Source organism: Balaenoptera borealis (assembly GCF_965194805.1).
Source record: "Balaenoptera borealis genome assembly, chromosome: 3".
Classification (NCBI taxonomy): domain Eukaryota; kingdom Metazoa; phylum Chordata; class Mammalia; order Artiodactyla; family Balaenopteridae; genus Balaenoptera; species Balaenoptera borealis.
Window position 1 is genome coordinate 64,512,283 of NC_138866.1, and position 23,260 is coordinate 64,535,542.

At 38.2% G+C, this 23,260-nt stretch overlaps 1 protein-coding gene across 12 annotated transcripts in view; it reads right to left on the reverse strand.

The window, feature by feature from the left end:
• NPAS3 (neuronal PAS domain protein 3) overlaps positions 1 to 23,260 on the reverse strand; it is an 853,648-nt gene that overhangs the window by 358,656 nt on the left and 471,732 nt on the right. The gene's annotated exons all lie outside the window — the stretch shown is intronic.

A 23,260-nucleotide genomic window follows, 5' to 3' on the forward strand; every position in this document is an offset into this window, starting at 1 on the left:
GAGCATGGAACATTAGTTTCCCTCTCATTTTTCAACATTCATCAGATCATACATGAATAAACCTATATATTTTATCCTCAATAATTAAAGTCACAAAAACATGACTAGAACTTACAGAAAATCATATAGATTAAAAAAAATAAAACCTAAAAGAGATTAGGCAATAGAGTAGGATTAATCAGTTTTTTTAAAAAAAAAAGACCAAGGGTGATTTAATAGAAACTGTGGAATTGAATCAAGAATTTTCTGCTGCGGTTGGTAACAAGTTTTCCCCACCTTCTCTGAGGGAAGAATGAGATAAAAATATCTAGTAAGGAAAGTGAAAGATTTCAAGGAATATCTATGAATCCTCTAGCTTATTAGAAAGGATGAAGCGTTCGTAGAGAAGATGAAAAAAATAATCCAAGATACAGACAGGAAGAAAAAGATTTCAGTGGGGTTGATGTTGAATCAAATGGAGTATCAGAAGATTAGAGAACTGAAGCTATTATCGAGGAAAAGGAGAAGAGAAAACTAGATTCCACTAAAGCCATAAAATCCATAAGTAGCACTGCCCACTACAGGTGAGTTCAGATTTTCTAAAAAAAGTGTAGCATCCTGGGCCCAAAGAGGAGGCACAGGCATTAGCCCAAGGAGAGCTCCTGGTGCAGCCTCTAGAGAAACAGGGCTAGTGAGCCCATTGGTGACTCTTTACTGGCTGATGGGTTGGTGATTCAATGGTTAATCAAGAGGTTCATTGTTTTTCAAAAGATATGCCATTGCATCTGCAAACTCCTACCCACTACTGTTGACTGAAGTGAGAATAAATGAGAATTATAGAAAGTGCTTCAATTTGCCTGTAGGAGTTTTAAAGCTCTGGGCCTGAAACTAGAGGTATTGGTGGAGTATTTGCGTCTTTGAAGTAATGCCTTGATATAAGAAAGCTGGTTGGGAGAACAGTGTCAATAGATTTCTTTTATATTAAAGATATATTTTAAAAAATTGTATACCCGGGTTACAATTTGATTTTCTGGCCCAAGATGAAGGAACTCTTATAAAGAACAGGAAGTTTATGTTTGACAGACCAAGAGCATTTAAAGGGGGAACTTGGAGGCAGGTGGCAGAGCTGGGGTGAGCCCAGGGAAAATGCTCTAGTAAGAGAGGACTGTACAAGACAGTATGCTTGGCAAAGATGACATGAGAACAGAAGTTTTATACCCAATACTTATGGCTTTAGGAGTACATATACTAATAAGTATAGTCAATAAAACAAAATAAACCTGAAATACTAGCACAAACAAGAAAAATATACATTTTAACACAGAGAAGTGAGCAGTGTGTCACAGTTACACCAAGACTCAATGGGACGTGGCTCATGCACACAGAGTGGCGACAGAGGGCATGCACTGATCAAAAGAAATACAGCCGGGCTTCCCTGGTGGTGCAGTGGTTGAGAATCTGCCTGTCAATGCAGGGGACACGGGTTCGAGCCCTGGTCTAGGAAGATCCCACATGCCACGGAGCAACTGGGCCCGTGAGCCACAACTACTGAGCCTGCGCGTCTGGAGCCTGTGCTCCGCAACAAGAAAGGCCGCGATAGTGAAGAGGTCCGTGCACCGCGATGAAGAGTGGCCCCCGCTTGCCGCAACTAGAGAAAGCCCTCGCACAGAAACAAAGACCCAACACAGCCATAAAAATAAATAAATTAAAAAAAAAAAGAAATACAACCAACAAATTGGGGAGGATTAGTATAGTCTGCTTAAAACAAACAAAAATGTAAACATAATTCTAGAGGAAACAATGATTCTAGAAGATAGGAACACAATGGAGAGTATTTGGGTTAGGTAAGAAATAACTGAAGTTGCTATGGGAAAAGATTATAGGCGAGAGATAAGGGAGGATGATTTCCTAAAGTAGATTATCCAATGGGGCAGCAGAATGATAACAGGGTGATGAGGAAACCTCAAGTATTGGTCTATCTTTTGGGAGTATTACTCTGCTAAAAGGACAGCATCTGATAAATTCTTGCCTTATAGGCAATTTCAACTTTCAGAAGGAAAAGGAAGAAATGTATATAGATGTGTACTGATTTTCATAGACTTACCTTAAATCTCCTTTGAACAAATTAAAGCATAAAAATCATGTAATCTCAGAGTTGAAGGAACCACAAATGTCATCCAGGCCAACACATGAACCACATGTATGGTGACCCTGCCATGTGCTGGCCCGACAGTCACTGAACACTCCCAGCAACACGACTGTCCTAAGACTGGTCATTTCATACTCAGCCAGTTTAGACTGAGTTGCCTTTAGAGTGACATTGAAGTCAGTTCAGGTCTTAATTCTAATTCCTCTAAGTACACAGATTACAACTAACCTTTTTCCCCTCAGGTAAGTCCTTCAAATACTTGAAGACAGTTTCACATTCCCTAAAGCTTTCTTCTTCCCGGGCCTGTGCCCCATTTTGTCTGTCACCATCCATGTGACTTGTGCATGTTTTCACCTCCTGCTTGTTTTCACCTCCTGCTTGTTTTCTTCTGGACAAAATGAGGGAGGAATATTGATGAGATGTACTTTGAGAAAGAACTTTGAGAAAAAGTTGTAACATTATGCTGTGGTCATTATTATGAAGAAAGGGAAGGCTAAGTTTCCTCAGTCATACACCCTGAGTTTTAGGTACACAGATTCAAAATATGTAATGAACAGATAGGCATAATCCCATGACTAGAGATTCTAAAATGGAATATTTCTCAAGGTAACTGGGAGACTGTAAAAGAGGAAGTACTGCTATAATGATCCACATGATGTAAAGAAAAGAAAAACATCAAAACAAATGAAAATAGCTGAGATGGAAGTAGGCTTATTAATGCAGATATTAAAGGGGTATATAAAATGAGCAAGAAGATACAGTAAGTAGGATAGGTTACAAAAAATGGCATGGAACTATAAGAAAAGTGTCAGAAAGGCTGGAGTCTGGAATAATCCTAGACTTATAAAAACTTCTAGAGACAGCAAAATAAATACACACACACACACACACACACACACACACACACACAATATTTGGTATAAGACAATAAATCAGAAAGGGTCAGGGACATTTAATTAGCAAGATTACATAATGCTGATTTGCCACAGGGGGGAAAGGGAAAAATTACTATTTTTGTTTCCAGGTTCTCTATCAAGAAGTACAGAGAAAGTTAAAAAAAGAGCTCCTACAGGCAAATTGAAGCACTTTCTATAATTCTCAAGGGATTGAGTCCTTCTCATCTCTGCCCTACTAGGACTGCATCAAACTATTGGGTCGTTTCAGAGTTTGAGAGAGTACATTGAGAGATCTGCAAGCTATGCCATATGAAGAATCGCAAAAAGAATTTAATAAGGAGAGACTTTGCGAAAGAGAGCTCTTAGAAAAAAAGAGATGTTAAGGCAAAACTGGGATCAAAAAGTGAAAGATATAAACATGTTTCTAAAAATAAGCGTAGGGTAATAATAAGATGGGCTGCCTTGGAAGGGAGCAAGTTTGCTATCCTTGGAAATATCTGAACATTGGTCAGGTGACTTCTATCAAGAATATTTTGGGGCTTCCCTGGTGACGCAGTGGTTGAGACTCCGCCTCCAATGCAGGGGACACGGGTTTGAGCCCAGGTCCCGGAAGATCCCACACGCCGCGGAGCAACTAAGGCCGTGCACCACAACTACTGAGCCTGTGCTCTAGAGCCCACGAGCCACAACTACTGAACCTGTGTGCCAAAACTACTGAAGCCCGTGTGCCTAGAGCCCGTGCTCCGAAACAAGAGAAGCCACCTCAATGAGAAACCCACGCACCGCAACGAAGAGTAGCCCCCGCTCGCCGCAACTAGAGAAAGCCCGCGTGCAGCAACGAAGACCCAACACAGCCAAAAAAAAAATATTTTGAAAGGGATTCTTGCTTTGGAAAGAAATGTTAGATAATCTGAGATGTTCCCTGCAACTATAAGGTTCTATGTCTTTCTTTTCTATTATAGGCTACCATTTTGACATTAGAATTAGAATTTATCTTAAATATTGGCCACAAAATTTGGCTTGATAAAGAATGTTACAGAAAACGATTCATGAAATTTCATATTAGGAAATTCATATAGGAAAGGTGATATATTTAACAATGCTAAGTTTTATTTGCACAACAGAAAGTATACAGAAAATATCCACATAACTATGTATTTTTTTAACTCACTCTTAAGGAGTTAATAGTGCCAGGACTGAATCATAGAAATTAAGTAAATGAACAACTATCCAGCATAATTCCACAATCTTCTGGTGCAAAGGACAGTTACAGAATCAGAGCTGGGATGCATCTATTCTGGGCCAATGGCGTAAACTTGACTGATGAGGAACCTATGCCCTATAGGGCTTATATGACTTGCTAATTTAGTTATTACTGTAGGACACTAGGAAAACATCCTTAACAAAAATACCAAAAACGTACTTGTAAGAGGAACAGCTGTTTGTGCTTTTTGGATATAGCTTCTATATTTCCTATCCCTTAGGGGGGAAAAAAACACTTTTCAAACCAGAATAATAAAAAGTTGGTATTATAACAAATATATGAAGCCAATTATTGTTATAAAAGAACTGATATCAAGTAAATCATTTAGCATTACCCTGAATGACACTTGGTCAGTATCTTTTGTGGCATGGAACCTCACTGAAAGCAGTCAGTGTTCTCTGGAAGGAGAGCAGTGAAATGCACGCTAGAAGTCACTGCACCTGTTCCCTTCCTGGGCCTGTGGACCAGCCTGAGCTGGCCCAGGGGAGCCCTTCCATCTCAGTATCCTCTGAGCATCACTGAGAAAGGCAGCATGGCAGTGACAAGGGCTCTGAATCAGGGTCAGATCTCTTCTCAGACCTCTCATTTGTTCACACAAGGTGCTGGGTGACTTCAAAGGTTCCATCTAGCTTTAATATTCAGTGGCTCTTCCTCCCATCATGGTCTTAAGTTAACTGTCATCTTTAGATCATAGCTTGGCATAACCAAGCCTAGCTGAGGGTGCAGTGCACAAATCTATCTGTCTGAGGCCTTCAGTGCCTCCACAAATGGCTGGCCTCATGAGCCTGAGTGAGGAGTTCAACTGTGAAAAGATCTTTCAGCACAGAAATCCCTAATTACAACACTAAATTAAGCATTCCGTTTTTATCTTCTTTCCAACTATTGACAAAATTGAGGACATTTTTCACTGGGTGGCTTCTGACCTCTTCTAAACAACTTGCAAATTTAACTTCCATTAGAACTGACTTGCTCTTGCCTTCTATCACAGACTATTTGGCAATCTTGCAGATTTTTATTTTTTTTAAATGGTCTAATTTATTATTTGAAGGAATGTTAGAAGTTTTTTTTAAATTAGAATTCTCATTTTTCATTACTGTTTCCTCCTTAAGACTCATGGATTGGGCATGGAGATGGCCATGGTTTCAGGTGGAAAATGTACTCTGAGGTTCTTCGGCCAACTTCATGTCCCACATCACCACCAGGGTGAAGAAAATGCTATCTCAGCCTAGGGAAGTGGGACTCATGCCTTTTTTCTCTGTGTTCATCGCAATGAATTTTAAGGTATAACCACTAATACAACTGTTTATCTAGGCAAACCACATATTTTGCCACTGGGAGGAGTATTCAATATCTCAATGTACACAAAAGTGAATGTTCCCTTTCTTTCTATAGCTTATGCAGGCAAAGCCTTAGTCTCTTTCTATAGTAGCTTTCTTATCCACCACATAGAATAAATACTGTGTACAAATACCCTTTTTACTTCCCAAAGGCTATAGTTCAAATGTGTTAGAAAAACCTGTTTTTGTGAAATGCTTTGATTTCTTTGAAGAAAAGGTACTATTTTCCTAAGATGATATTACTTATTGCTTTCTTAATTTGGGTTAAATTGGGAACTTGAACAACTGCAAATATTGAATTCCTGCATATTTTGCACTTTTCCAACCTTAGCACCATAGAGCTACATAGTGTTGAAGAAATTCATCAAGAATTTTAATCAAGTAGGAATGTTACTAACAGTCCACAATAGGCTAAGATCTGTTGCTTGTTGGAGATGCCAAAACAGAAGCAAAAACAAAAGTATTTACTTTAGGTGTGGCCACCCCTTTCATTTTGGCTTTGTTATCTCCGAGCCAATGTGGAACATTTTTACACATTGTGGGAATGTTTTTTGGTTTGTTTGTTTGTTTGTATTTTGTCTTGAAAATAAAATTGATGGTGAAAGATTATACCATGTCTTTATTAGTACAAGTTAGAGGCAGGATAACGTAGTGATTCTGAGCATAGATTCTGGATGCCTGTCCCCAAGCTGATGAAGTCATTGCTAATACGATACTCCCACTGAGTCATTAATAACACAAGAATCCAGATTGGTAAATGCCCCATCATCATGCAGAAGACTTCTTTTCCTTTTTGAGCAACTCCCCTATAACGCTGCAGTACTCCTCTTGTCCCTGGTACAGCCTTGCAATTCAGCCTCCACTGTAACATACTACTGTTAACTATTGGAAATCTTGCTATGATGCATTCTCCCTCTCCTCTGCTTCCTACACCCTACCAGGAAAGGTATGCCTCGGCAGTAGTTCCTCCTTCCGTTACATTTTCCTGCCACTTTTACAGTCTTCTTGCTCTTAACTATAGAAAAACTGCTTACACGCACAGCTTTGTTTTACTAAACAGTAAAAATGGGGTGAGAGCGTGATCGGTCCCACTATAGTGCATGTCACCTTTCTTACGCTCAGTAACCATCAGGAATTTCACGTGAAATCACATTATCATTTATGTTTTTTATGCTCAGTAGCCATCAAAAAATTTCACATGAAATCACATTATCGGTTACGTTTTTCAAAATATCACGACAATTTCTATCTTCCTTGACTGACATATACATATTATTTCCCAAATGTGCTACAGTGTGTTTTCAGCACTTCAGTGCCTTCTAGCTTAGTTTCCCCGCTTCACATCTTCATTATAAAATTACTGGCAAATTTAAATGTTGCACACTTTAACAACAACTCTAAAAGACAATGCTGGAAATATGTTGGGAAATAAGGGGAGATAAACAGGCTACACTGAAATGTATGAAGAGTTTGGCCAGGGTCTGGCAAATTCTCTTGGTCCCTGAACACGTGCTCTTCCCTGCTCTACCCGCAGTTGTGACATGCAAGCCTCTGGCTAGGGTCCTTACCTCTCCAAGTCTGTGAATGAACTGGGGCATAATGTCCAATTTCACTTTAGCTGTGTTGCTGTAAGTATATAAAATACTTGAATCATTGGATAGTTAAGGTCAAAGTCAAATTATGCCACTTTCTCTTCCATTCTTCAACTCAGCTCCATCCCAAAGTGGTTGTCCTTTCAAAAGGAAGGACTGTTTATTCCAGTACAGTAAGGGGCTCTCCCTCTCTTTATCCATCTTGTGAGAAGATTAAAGGCCACTCTATTTGGGACAGTCAGTTGGATTCCTTGAGTACTCTACTGTGGAATCCAGATGGTGGAAAACTATTAAGTGGATAAAAGCTTAGGGACCAAGGGTTTCAATTATAAGTCACATCCTTCTTAACCTGACGATCTCTATGGCCACAGACGTATCAGGTAACTTCTCAGCACTGTTTTCTCCTCTCCAAGCAGGCAAGCTTGGAAAAATTGGTTCTACTCTGCTCTAGGGATCCACATTTGGGATCACTGTGCCCGTTAATTTTTAAAACGAATTCCCTGATTACATTGCTAATGAGATCCACTAATTAGAAGACAAGACAAAACAAAACAGAAACTGATCATGTCTTCTAATACAGCTTTGAATTCTAGAAATAAACAAAATCAGCAGCAACAAACAATCAGCCATCTAACTCCTGGGCCTCCTTTGCTCCAGAGGGATTGCAGCCTCCTGGCTCATAAGCAGTGACCACCACTAGAGGCTGTTACTCGGTGAATATGTTCCTTCTCACTGGTTGATTTTACGCAAGCCTTTCAAAAGCCCACGAGGAAGGAAAGCTGTAAGGGCAGCGTTGGGCATAGGTAGCTTCAAAATGAAACTATCAGAATAGAAAATCAGGGCACAGCAGCTAGAATGACAATAAGGAAGAGTAGTTGTTTTTTCTAATTAGAAAAGTCAATGTCCTTGGTTTCTCAGATTCTAACTAGTTTCAAGTTAGTGGAACAGCTTCCATGTATGCATGTGAATTGAGCCTAAGAGCCTCAAGGGTATCTGGACCAAATATACATATTTATTCAGGAAAATTAATTGTTTACACTGACAAAATAGGCTGTAAATCGGATGAAAATATGCAACAATGCTTGGATATTCGGAGGAAATTTAAATACATGCACTGACCTTTCAGGAACATGGATATAGAAAGGTAGGCAGCATTTGAAACACTGCTTTATAAAAACAGCAGTTTCTTTTCCAGGCTCTTAAACAGAATGAAAGAAGATGAAGACAATAGATTTGGGCAGAATTTTCAGGGAGGAACTTTCTGTGGTCTTAGTGAATGTTTCTGTGATCCATCACATTGATGTGTACATGCCACAATCACTCAAATAAGCAGTTCATATGTCCGAGATTTGTTGACTTCAAAAGGTATAATGGTATGTTGAAATATACCACATTTTACCCTTGATCCCTTTACTTAGCTATTACGGATTTTTTTAAAAAACAACTCCACATATCTACTACAGCTCTTACTGAAGCTCATACGTACTTCAGTTTGACCTATTACACAGAGAACAGTTGCATGCATCTACTAGTCAGTAGGGGACTCATTAGCGTAATGGCACTCTACGTGTACAGGAAGGGAGTCATCTCTCTAAATCACCTGTTCTTCATGCTTTCTTTCCACCCCTCCTGTTCCCTAAGAAGACTCAACTCCAGGCATACTGACACTTGATAACTGAAGAGAAATGAGCCAAGGGTACCTGGTCCGATAAACGTACCTGCCCCCTCCTGTGAGACTGGTCGGAACTTTTGTGGAATCACTGTAGTGGGGCACCAGCAGCCTCTCTCAGACACAGCGGGCCCTGATGAGGCCACCCTATAACAGCTGTGAGGTCCCAGGGACACTTCTGTGTGCACAGAGGTGGTGGATTAGGGTGTGTTCTATATAAATTGTTAATGGAAATGTATCATGATGATGAAGATAGTCATGACACAAGTAACTATAACACTGTACACACTGGCGATTATAATATTATATACATTGAAAGGAACAGGACACATTGGGGCAGGTAAGTTTTAGCATGTTTGTTAATAAAACCACTCACGCTCTCTTTAAATCATGTTCATTTACCTACCTCCACCCTTGATAAAGAAATCCAACTTATGTTCTCCCAGGGCCTAAGCCATTGTCTAGAAGTTAGAAGCATATGGGCACTATATTAAGACAAAATCCGATAACCTTAACACAAGGGTGTTGAAATAATTCAAGCATTCTATGTGAGATAAAATCCAGAATTGTATGATTATATTTAATATATTTAGGTAAGGAATGATTAAAATGTATGAAAAATTAATGCATCTTCTTAGAGAGAAGTTTCAAAGATAGGACTTCATAAAATCTTAAATGCTTAAATCTGGGTTGTATGTACAGGATGATCCCAGAACATCTTGGAATAGAAAATGAAAATGATAGTAACATTATTTTTACACAGGATAGTTTATTAAAATTGTTAAAGTTTATAAAAATATCCCAAACAATGTAATGCTAGCCAAGCTCATCAAACGTAAGGCTTTTTACCAAATCTTGTTTGACCAGGTTTTGCACTTTGATATAGAGTGCAGAGTCTGCCATCTGATCCACGGACAATAGCTAATGGGTTATGATTGATGGATTTCATAGTGGAGAAATATTCTGTAGATCCCACAAGCATAACCATTTGTAAATATAATGTGCCCATCTAATAAATTCCTAATGCTTAAAGCTTCTAGGTCTGATTACAGATCTACAACTTCCATGAAGCCTCCCAGGCTGACACCAACCCAACAGTGGTCTGGCCCAAACCACCTGGAACTTGTTAACCACAGTAATTTATATTTCCCCCCATAGACTGTAAGCTCCTTCAAGGCAAACAATGAGTCTTATTCTTCACTATAGTCCTGAGAGCATCCAACAGAGTACTAGATACATTATTGGGTATTTAATAAATGCTTTTCAATAAATTAAGAATTAACATGTTTCTGTTCATATTGGACTTATAACTTTTGCAGAAGCGTGAGATATTAGATCACTGAATTAAACATTTCAATCAGTAGGTGAGTCCATTTCCCCCAATTTTTTTGGCCTTGAAAACATTTTGGTTGCTTCAATGTATAGAGGTTCAAAAAAAAAAAAAAAAGTGACCAAATGATCTGAGTCAATGGCTCTGTATTGACAAAGTTTTCCTCTCAGTGACAGTCTGGCTTGTTTCATCATCTACCAAAGAATATTTTAAAGTCAGCTGCTAGGAGAATGAATGATCCATTTGTTTGTTCTTTTATTCACTCAAACAAAATTCATGCAACTCATATTATGTTCTGGGTACTTGTTTACATTTCTGTGAAAAATATATAAACTACTGAAAAGCTATATATATCATTTTCTTAAACTGTGTTCAAAAGGAAGAAGCAACTTGGTGCGATGTGAATTTTAATGGGTGAATAAACTAACAGAGACAGAACAAGTGAGGGGTGACCTAACAATACCTTCTCAGATCACGCCATTCTTCATTTCTATTACATTCTTAACCATGGAAATTTGATAACTGTGTTTTGCTAAACTGTTCCAAAACAACTAGTTCTTTTCATTTAGAACATTATTTTTTAAAGATATGCCTGTATTAAATAAAAACTTATGGCTCCTGTTGGTTAGCTTTTTTCAGAAAAAAGGCTGATTTCAGGCTTTTGACTTAGAATTGGGTCTAACTCTAAAGTCTGCAAGTTAAGATATTGCCTAAAATTATTATCATACTATTCATGACGTCTATTTCACTAAACTGATTTTGCTACATATAAATGAAGTCCAACAATATAGGGCTCTATCTCAGCTGCTACTTGATAACAAATTAACATATGCCTGCCCAAAGAAATCTAGTAGTTGCCTCCAAATGTACAGAGAACATTCCAGCACCATGGCTCACAATTATCTGGATGCCGTGCTAGGCACTTTATATATATTATGCCATTAATCCTTACCACAGCACTCTTGAGTTCATCTCACTTTTTCTTTTCTAAAGATGAGGTTAAACAATTCAGGGTCACAGAGGCTGGATTTGAACTCAGTCTAATTTCAAAGATTATATTTGTTTCACTATGCTATGCAGTTTCCATATGCTGTCTTAAATCTGAGGCTAAATGCAGATAGAACTATAAGCTGAAGTCAATTTTTATCCTTTTCTTGACTAATAGGAACTTTTAGAATATAATTCATGATAGTACAAACCTACTGAGATACACTACCCAGAAAAACATTCCATTCCTATAACTTCATGGTGTACTTTTTTGGGTTTTTTTTTCGTTTGTTTTTATTATTTTGCCTGATTTTAACACAGCAATTTTCTGACACAGCATGTTTCTTAAAATGTCTGTAATGCTAGCTGTGTATCCCCACAACCCTGTGACATTGAACAAACATGAAAGAACCCTCTGCCTTTGAAAGTGTGGTAAATGCAAAGATTTCTTACATTTACATATGCAATACAGACAAGTAAAATCAATGACATGGAGTACCCATGTAATAAAGTAATTGCTTTAGAAATGTGTGTGATAATTGCGTATCAGCTGAATAATTCATTACTAAAATTATTGGTAATGAATGTTAATTTAGTACGATTATCTCATGTGTGAGAATATGCTGATGTACAGTGATTTACAGTAAACTTTAAGGATGATCATTTTATTTTTAGACAATTGCATGTTCATTAAATATGAAAAAATGATGACAAAACAGGTTTCAGTGATGCTTCAGTCTGCAAAGATAGAGTTTCAATCACAAATGGCTTTTGGGTTATATTGGCTATAGCCTATAAATCATATGTAAAATATGTGTGTGCTCGTGATGTCACACAGAGCCGTCCAGCAGAGGGCTCCTTTGAAACAGAATGTGAAAAATGAGGCTGCCATTCAAACTGGAGCCAACATGGTACTTTTAATAAACTATATTGAGCTTAGCAAAGGTTTATTCCAAACTAGCCAATGGTTTACAATCAATTTTCCTAGAGATTGTTATTTCATGTATTTATAAATGAGTAAGTATGAGATTTTCATGATACTTGTCCTATGAAAATACAACGTGATTAAGACCAGATAGTCTTCAATGAAATGCAAGCAAAATCAACTAATAAGTGTCCACAAGTTTTATAGGTGTACATTTAATTACATTTATATAGCAATACAAATCAAATATACAGAAATATTTTATTAAAGGGGAACCAATCTTTTCCCCCCAGAGCAATATATTGTATAAAAAAAAAAAAAAAAAAAAAAAAAAAAAAAAAAAAAAAGACTGCACAAACTTTACCCTTTTATTAGAAACTACAGTTGTCATTGAAAGAGTGTCCCCTTTCCCCCAATGAAGGGGATTGGGAGTTCTGCAGATATTTTTCCTTTATAAACTATTTAGATGTATTTCAATTAGACAAATAATTTTCTCTTTACGTAATAATGATTATTTCTCTTAATTTTTAAAGAAATAACTACGTATTTTCAAAAATAAAGTGATATGATACATTATATATCATATTGTGCATGAGTGAGTGATATATAAAATGTTACAGTGATAAGGCTGATCAGTACTTTTCACATGGACTGCTGAATGATTTCATTTTTAAAAAAGGGGAGGCTAGGGGCTTCCCTGGTGGCGCAGTGGTTGAGAATCTGCCTGCTAATGCAGGGGACACGGGTTCGAGCCCTGGTCTGGGAACATCCCACATGGCACGGAGCAACTAATCCCGTGAGCCACAACTACTGAGCCTGCGCGTCTGGAGCCTGTGCTCCGCAACAGAGAGGCCACAATAGTGAGAGGCCTGCGCACCGCGATGAAGAGTGGCTCCCGCTTGCCGCAACTAGAGAAAGCCCTCGCACAGAAACGAAGACCCAACACGGCCAAAAATAAATAAATTAATTAATTAAAAAAAAAAAAAAAAAAAAAAGGGGAGGCTAGATTATACAACAACTCTGAAAATTTTAGTTTTTTCTTTGGAATAACTAAAAGGTGGGGGGCAGCGGTGAGGGCACAAAGAGATTATCAAGTTCTTAATCTGGGAGTTATAGATAGCTTTGAACTTATCATAAAGATTCACCAAACTTGACTCTATTAAGCACAACCTTAAAGTTTGCATTTAATTTTAATAAATGGATACATCCCTGGCACTTGTTAAGAAAAGGTGAACTTTAGATCCCCAAAGAAAATATTGACATTTATAAAACAAAAGCAAGTGATAACAAATCTTTAAAATAATAACCTAAAGTCTTTTGTAATCACTAAAGTGGAATTTGTCCTGTGTCACAGAGACATAAACCTGACACTCTAGAATCAGGATATGGGAATCACATTGCTCTAGAGTTGGTTGGTAGCAAGTCCAATACTCAAATCCATGAACAAAGACACTATATATTTAATGGCCCTTCAATAAACAAAAACTGACATGTAAAAAAATGTTTAAATAACTCATAATAAACAATCTATGTAGATACATGTGGGGTTTTTGTTGTTTTGTTTTTAGTCAAATTATCCATTATTTTATGGAAAAGTAATCAACCAACACTGTACCATCTCAGAAAATAGCACCACTCTAATGGAACCCGGAGAAACAATCATATCATAATTTTGCATTTCACATGTGCATTTTTAAATGCTATTATTTTTCCCTCTTTTGATCTTTCTTTTGTATTTGTAAAAGGAGCTTTCATCTTTGAATATGTGTGTGGGGAGGTGCTTTGGAGCCTGCGTCCTTCCATATGAGGCCAACAGCCAGCCAGACTTTTGCAAATGACACAACTGTACCAAGACAGTCACATCTGACTACTTAACCCCTCAGCTTGCCTGGGCAGTTCAGGAGGCCCTGCTGTGATGTTTTGTTTGCACACATGCACAGATAAAGGCCACCACTCTTCTCATTAAACAAGAAGACATGTGGGAAAATTAATAACTTAATTTGCTGGGAGAAGATGGATGTAGAAATCAAATGTGAGTCTACAACCTTCCCTGAGCATTCACCTCAGTGTCTGAGGAAATCTGGTGTCAATTCTGCTGCCTGACTTATGTTTCTGGAATAATCTCAAGGTGTCAGTGAATCGGTACTTTCAATCCACTGGGCTAGGAAGGGTTGTCCTGTCACGGTGCAGACCTCCCAGGAGTGGGAGTGTGGTGGGAGAGGGGAGAAGGAAGAATACTGCTGGAATTGTGCCATCCCATGGGCTCTGCTCAGGGCTCCAGGGCTCTGAATAACGTGAACAAATCCTAGAGTGGGGACTCCATGACAATGAGCCAAACACTCAGGAAGTGTTCTGTGTGACCGCCAGCAAATCACAGACAAGTATAACCTACCAGTTTATCCTTTACTCCTAGAAAATAGCTTGCTCTTTTCTTTCAAAGAAAAAAATAAAAAAAAAGGAAGAAGGGAGGGAGAGAAGGAAGGAGGGAGAAAAAAGAAAATAGAGGCGAGAGCCAGGGTCTGATTTTAGCCCCGTACCATTGAAGTTCGACCCTGAGCTGCTCAGCCAGTCTGTAAGAGCTATGGCCGGGGCCCCTTATTTTACAATCTTAATAAAGTCTCATTTCTTTGGAAAATTTATGCGTGGGGTTTTCAGGATACCCACCCAGATTATGCTGCAATTTTCTAAACCAACAGCTCCATCAATGACACCGGCAACACTCCCCTATAGCTAAATGATGAAGGGCTCACACCCGCATGGAGTTGACCGGATGGGCCGCTGCCCTGCAGAGAATCCTGAGCTTCCCTGTGCCCTCAGACTCTTGGTTCAGCCCTGCAGGGCATCTACAATAGGGAAGAAATTTTAGCTTCACAAGTTTCTGCATAGAAACATGGAAAAAGAAACAATTTACAAGAACAAATTCCCTGGAGTAGGGGAGAGCCGGGTGGCACAAATCATCATCATCACAACCAAACTTTCAAAATGCATCTTTTTAGTCCCATTTATTTAAGTTCATTCTTTCAACTTCCTCATTGCTTATGCTCTTATGTAGAGATCAGAGGATATCCATTAATAAGGCACTATTGGGACACTTGTCACAACTTACCCTCAAATTAATATACTGTCCTTCTCATATGAAGATTATATCACTGACCCATGGTCAAAAGAAGATATCTTTTAAATGGCTTTTTTTATTAATAGTGAGAGCTCCATACATACTCTGTCTCCTGTTTGACTCAAAAGCATCAGCTGGATGCTAGAGGGCTAAGGACAGGGTGTCAAGTGTCGTCGTAAAATTGATTAAAACTAATTTGCCTTATAGAAAATTGGAACCCTGGACTTGTTCTCAACAGTACAAGTCTCTAACCCACTGAACTAAACTTCATGAGGATCAAAGAAATATCATAGGATTAAACAACAACAACAACCTGAATTTGAAGTTATAAAAGGTGGATTTTGACTCTACCCTTAGCCAGCTACATTATATCTTGGGGAGGAGAGTTAGCTGAACGGTGCCTGAGAATGTCATGATGTACTTTACAGATGCTGGTTCATTTAACTAATGCTTACCAAAACTGGACACCATTTAACATCTACCTATTTATTTTTCATCCTTCCTCTGTAAATACAAAGATGCCATTTTTGTCCTCTTCTACATGATATCCTTACACATATCTGGGAATAACTTTCATATTCCTAGTAAGTCATTTTTTTTTTTCCTCTCTGGCTCAAGCATCTGTAGTTTCTTCAACGTTCATCAAAGAACACGATTGCCAAGTTCCTTATCATCTTGGTTTCCTTTCTCCAGATAGTCTCTAGTTTTGCTGGCGTCCCTATAAAAACATAGAAAAAGCAACCTACAAAGCTGACTGTACTATATTGGAGAGCTAGGATTTCCTGTGTGACAACTGATTGACCTTAATAAATAAAAATAGTGAAGAAAATTATAAAGCCTGAAAAAGAAGACGGGTCATCTAGTATGAGTCAATGAGAATGACAATGCCAAGGGGATTTAAAAAAAAAAGGCCATTTCTTCATACTGAGAGCATGGTTTATGTTTACAAGTGGTGGGAAGTCCACCATCAGTCTAAGGATTGGTCTAGCGCTCAGTGGCACTCTAAACCCCTGTACACACTCACCTAAAATGGGAATGTGTCATTTTTTCATAAAAGAATTTCCTGAATAACTAGATTAAACAAGTTGCTGGAGGAAGTGAGATCTTCATATTTTAATCTATAATGAACATTCATGTTCCGCATTAGCAATCTTGTAATTTACACTACTTTATTTGAATTTAGCAACAGCAGATATATATTGGGACTTATATGATCTATAAACAAATTCATAGGCATAATTCATAAATTCATAACTATAGCTGATAACAACAGCTAACGTTTATCAAGTACTTACTACGTGCCAGGCACTGTGCTAAGTACTTTGCATGTAATATTTCATTCAATTCCAATAATCCTATGAGATAGATATTACTATTATCCTTGTTTTACAGATGAAGGACACTAAAATTTAGAGAAGGTAAAAACTGTGTCCATGCTCACACAGCTAGCAAGTAGGGAATGTGGGAACTGAAACCAGGTCTAACTAACTTCAACATCCGTGCCCTTGATCCACTCACATTCCTTCCTCTCCAGTGTCCTCCAGCAGGGCTATCTCTCCATGGAATGAAAGCCTCTCTGGAAGGCTTGGGATAGAATCCAAGTTGTCATGCATTGGAGCTGAGCCCACAGGTTCTCCATCTTATTACTCAATGAAACTTAACTGTAAAACATAAACTACCACCAGAATAAAATGCCCAAACTGTTACTGCAAGGGTTCTAACACCTATGTATGTCTAATGATTCTCAACAACACACAGGTAGGCAAGAATCATATTGGTGAAGAATTAGTTCAACTAATGATAAACTCTGAATAATCACAGTTGCTATAAATGAAATACGTAAATGAATGTACTGTGTGTTTTTTCCATTCCCTGTGGTGGTCTCCTTCATTAACATAACTACCAAAAAATAAGACCTATTTTGTTAACAGACACCAAAATTTACAGAAGAATATTGATCTTCAAAGAGTCACTTATCCATTCAACAAATATTTATTAAGCGCCAATATGTGCCAGGCCTTGTTCTGAGCACTGGGAATACGGCAGTGAACGAAATCAGCAAAATCTTTGTTTTTATGGAACTTATATTCCAACCATTTTATTGACTTTCAAAGTACTTGGCTCTTTTCTCTTGGAAGCAGATTCAAAGTTCCTTAGGAACAGAGTCTCATTGTGCTCTACTCACATCATGAATGTCTAGAGCCTGGCAGCTGACTACCCCTTAGTCACACTCACGGAGAGGGTGATGTTCCTGCACCAAATGCTGTGCGGAGGGCAAAAAGTCCACAGTGGATGTTCCAAAACATGGCACAGCGTAGAGGTAACGCCTTCCTGGTTATGGAATTTACTTTATGATGTTTGCAGCAGGAAACGTGTGCCTAATTATTTGCGATTCAGATTCGTACAGTGGGTTTGTACTCTTTTAGGACAACCCAGGGAGGAACATGTCAAGTGGCAGAGAGAAACAGGCTCAAGGTTGGATGTGGCCGCAGCTGGGGTGCACAGTGGCTGCTTTGCATACAGATAAAGAAGAAGACCACCATCTTCCCCAACAATGCCTCTTCCTTAGCTCTTAGGAGATTGTTTTCATAAAAAAATAAAATGTTAAAATCCTTCAAGTTATCAACTGCATTAGGAAATTACAACTATCTCTCTGTTAGGCAAAGGAAACGATAAATCCAGCTGGATAAAAGGCAGTCTTCCACCTTATATTATACATATGACTTACCAGGATTTGTGCAAGGCCTATAAAATCATGCCTGTAAAAAGTGTTGTCCGTCAATAAAGAAAAATGAAACAGGTCAAAAAGCAGTCAAGGTAAGCCACATTAAAGGCTCTGGCTTATTTTCCTGCATAATGTCCTACAACTGAGTGATAAGGAAAAATCTGCCATAACTCACTGCAAATGTGACAAATCTCCAACTTCCCATGATAAACAGAGAAGAGGTCATGATATAATTAATTTTTTAAATTAAGAATGTGGATACAGCTTGACCTATTCTTGAGGATGGTTCTTACCAAATGTATAAAAAGAAGAAAACCATCATGACTTTGGGGTCCATGGACCAACCCTCCCCTGTTCCCTATCTTCATTCGCCCTCCCCTTCAGCATAAACTGCTTGGTTCATCACTTCAACCCCTCTCTTAACAATATCCTAAATATCCTTGCCCATGACCTTCTGTCACATCCTTCTGGCAAAATCACAACCCTAGAGGAAGGAATCAAACTATCTTTGAGCTGCAAGCCTACACCCACTTGCTGCATATCACACAAGCAGGCAGATTATCCCACTTTGAACTCAGGTTTACCGACCTCAAGTGGGTTTACAACCTAATATACATTCCAACAGGTTCCAGTGAGTAAGCTCTCCCTTTCTCTACAAACATTTTAAACCTTTTCTGCACTCTCAGATCGTACCTCCACCACACCTGCCCCTCTCAGCAGACGACTGTACTTCTATTCCCGGAAACCTCTGACCCTCCTACAACCAGCCTATCTGCTTCTGCGTGCATCCTTTTCTTCAAGCTCTCTTTATATGGAGGTGGAATCCTCACAGGGAAGGCCTTTTCCTCCCCCTGAGCCCATGAATGTCCTCACTTTCATCTTCCTTCTAAATTACCCCCTCTCTTATCTTCATCCTCTTTCTTTACTGGCTCATTTCTCTTAATGTTGAAAGTCGAGGATGGCACACACTTTTCTGTGTCTACCAACATCCATGCCCCATTCTTCCTAAGAAAGCAATGAGCTCATGGAACATGAGTCCTCTCCCCAGCACCAGAGAATGACTTGATTAGTCTAAACCAATGGTTCTCAAACTGGAAAATGTACCAGATTTTCCTAGAAGGATTGTTTGAAAGAGACTGCTAGGCTCCTCATTCACTATGACTATGATGGAGTCCAGGAATTTGTATTTCTCTGATAAGCTCCCAAGGGATGCTGATGCTTCTGGTCCAGAGATCACCCTTTTGAGAACCCCTGGTCTAAATTATGCTTGGTAACCACAGTCTCCTTTACTAATGGTTCATTTAGAATGGGCAAATAACTCAGTCCTAGCCAACAAGCTATAAATAGAAGTCTGATGGAGTAGAGGTAAAGAAAAGTCTGGAAAGAATTTTGTTCCCTTATAAAAAGACAGAGAACAAGGATCATGCTTTCTTGGTTTTTTTTTGAATGAGCTAACACGGAATTGGAGAAGCCTGCTAATGTCCACTAGGTGTCAAGCACAAAAACAAAAATCCAAGAGAAAGGTAGAGTGAAAACATAGTGAGAACCTGGCTTGAGTATATTTTTGAGCCATTGCACCAACCCTGGGCTCATCCATCTCCAGTCTTCTCAATATGTGAAATAAATAATAAAGGTCATTTAATAAAGCCACCATTAGTTAGGTATTCTGTTAGCTGCAACCAAATACAACTAATTCATCAACTCCTGGACATCTGAAAATATCCCTTTTCAACTCCATATCCTCCTCTAGGTAGAATCTTATCTTGCACTTTCATTTAAATATGAACTTTTAGAGTGACAAGTGTCCTTCATTGTCATATCTCCCTATTGGCCCTTCAGCCCATTCCAGTATGTCTGGCACACTTTTCACTCCACCAAAAATGTTCTCACAGGGATCTCACCATAACCCTCTTGATTGTAACACAGGTTTTTCAGACCTAGTCCTATTTGTCCACAGCCTTTGACACTGTTTATCTTCTCATTTTCTTGAAACGCTCTTTTTCTTGGCTTCTATGGTACTAACATTCTCTCCTGGTTTTCTTCCTATGTCTCTATTACTTCTAAGTCTTGTCCCTACTTGGCCCTTAAGTATTAGCACTATTCTGAACTCATCTCTGTTCTCTTTTTATGTAATGTCCCTCAATCTCACCCATGCTCTGAGTTGTGTCAGTTACATCTCTAGGCATTTGCTTGACCCATTGTTCATATTCAATCAATATTTGTTAAATATTCAGTTATGAGAGGAAGGGAGGGAGGGAGAGACATAGTAAACAAGTTGGTTTCTTTTCAAATCATTCCCTCTCCCATAACTTCCTTAATCCTGTCAAGCTCTTTTGACTTGACTTTGACCTATGTTAAATTCTTTGCTATAAACTTCTGTAGCGCTCTTCTCTTAACATCCATCACATCTGTAATTACTTGTTTAAAGTCTGTTTTTCTCCCTTGACTAAAAGGTACATGAAGAACTTCACTTGTTTCCACTGAATCTCTCAGTGCCTGGCATATAATAGGTGCTCAAAACATGTCTGTTAAATTAAAGTACATTTTCTTTCCAGTATTTCTTTAAAAATGCCATGTATAATAAATATATGCTATGCAAAGAATAATGAATAAAGTAGATATTAATATGTATATTAACTTCTCAAGCATGCTACTCTGACATTGGTCAAGGTGGGATCAGAATAAAAATGTGCATTTCCTTTTGTAAATTCCGCTTTTGGTGATTTTCAGCAAGGGTTTTTTTTTTTTTGGCAAAAGTGTTGTGTTTGGAAGACAATGTCAAATGCAACCAATTACATCCCACATCTCCCTGAAGCAAATCTAGTAACAGTGCATAAATTAAGCAAAATTAAATAAAATAATTTGAATCCCATAAAAAGGCAAAAAGACTACAGTCAGCAGGGAGAATCAATTCAAAATGTCTTGATCATCAATAAACTCCTTATACCCTTCTTGGTCTCTGGTTACCTAGGTCTGGAAATATAACTCTTGACTGCTTCAGGCAACCCAACTTGCCCACCAAACTGTCAGTGCAGAATTGTCACCTTCCTTCACAGTGCCCAGTGAATTCCACTCTTTACACTACAGAGAAAGGAAAGTCATGGATTACTCTTAGTTCTCCTAGAACAGTGTTAGGGATGCCTCCACCAAATGTTTCTTGCTGAAGGGTCCCCCACCACAACATATGCTATATACTGAGCAAACCAAATCATCTGACCATTATGGGTTCCTCTATCAGAGGAAAGAAGACAAATTCATTCCGCTGAATTTTAAAAGTTCCTTATTGTATTTCCCTTCACCCACCCAGATGGCACCTCTCTGAACTAAAATGTGTTACTCTGCAGCCATCTTAGTTAAGTATTAACCAAACTAACAGTTTTAAAGAGACATCAACAAATCTATAATTCCTTATAGGACAGCAGGAACATATGGAAAATTGCCTCTTAAGAAATTCATTCAACAAATACTGAGTGTTTACTTTGTAGCAGGTACACTTCTAGATGCTGGGAATATAGCAATGAATAAAAATGATCCTGTTCTCATGAAGCTTGCATTTTATAAGAAAATACAAATATAAAAAACATATGTGTGTGTACACATATATATATATACAGTACACATATACACATATTTCTAATACATCTGATATTTTCCATATCCTTCTTGGAATCTCCACAGGGACAGTGGGTATAATCAGTAAGAAAGGAAGGTAATTATACTTTCTCTCCTTATATCTACAAATTTATCCCTTTTACTTTTTAAAAAAGTTTTTATTGAAGTATAGTTGATTTACAATGTTGTGTTAATTTCTGCAATACAGCAAGGTGACTCAGTTATACATATATATATATTCTTTTTCATATTATTTTCTATTATGGTTTATCACAGGATATTAATATAGTTCCCTGTGCTATACAGTATGACGTTGTTGTTTATCCATCCTATATATAATAGTTTGCATCTGCTAATCCCAAACTCCCAATCATTCCCTCCCTTACCCCCCCTCCCCCTTGGAAGCCCCCTTTACTTTTTCTTCTCTGTCTCTTCATTCTTTTTTCTTGCTTGACATCTTTCTCAGACTTATGAAATTGTAGGAGTAAATCTACCTTCTACTTAAAGGAGACACAACACTGCCATCTTTACCTATCCGCTACGACATACTTTTGAACTGGGCTCAACGTAGTTGGCAAACCTCATATATATTATTTGATATTTCCCCATCAACTCTCAGATGAGGATCTCAAAATGTTATCCTATAACACTTACTAAGAACTGACAATGTGTGAAATGTCATACAGAGCTGAGAATTAGTCTTGGCTGCTGCTCAGTGGGTTCACTAATGCAAACTTTAATTCACTAAGGACACCAAAAACCACCTGAAAGAGCTATTAGGACAACTATCAGAAAGTTCAATTTGCTGTCTCAAGGTCCCAGCAGTGGTGTGAGTACCAAGAATGAAGAGCCAGCTACAAAACCTGTCCCGTTTGATGTTACTTATAGAAAAAAAATAAGTCAAAAAAAAAATTAGTCCAGTTCGATAAGTGATCTCATTTACTTTTTGTCCATAATATCTATTTTCAATCCAATCATCTTCTCCTTAGTATCAAATACTTTTCTGGTTGTTTAAATAATGTACCAGTGTCTTTTCAAGGTATAATAATAGGGCCCTCTGTAAATCTCTGCATTAGCAAACTCAGTCACTATAAAAAAGTAAGTCCATGCAAGTTGTCTACCAATGTGTTTAAGATTTTAAAGTATTTATTCGACCACTTTGATATCACTTAAACCTTTATACAAAGGATAGCTTACTATGCATTACCTTTCTAGCAACGAAATGACAAAACATATCTGAATTCCTCATGGTATCACAGACATCTGAAAGCTTCTAAAGGGGAAATGCCTCTACGGCTGCATGTATAGAACAGTCCCCTACCCTTTCTGCTTTTCTTTCAATTTCACCCCACTGGAAATTTAGGGACCAAATTTATTATTTCACTAGGCAGAATTATTTTGCTCAGGAATTGTTCTCAAGGAAATTTTATGAATGAGATTGGCTATAGTGAGGCCCCAAATCATACCTTTACTGGGCTGGTCTCAGAGATTGGAACATTTTTTTTCCTAAGAAAAGACAACAATGACAAGCCCCGGTGAAGATAACTTCAAAAGTCAAGTTTTCTGCAAAATTCAAGGTGCATCTTGATTATGTACACATAAGAATCCAATGTCTCCTTGAGGCTTCAGTTTTGGTTAAAAGAACCAAATGTAAGGGAGGGAAAATGATTTGTCAATTTA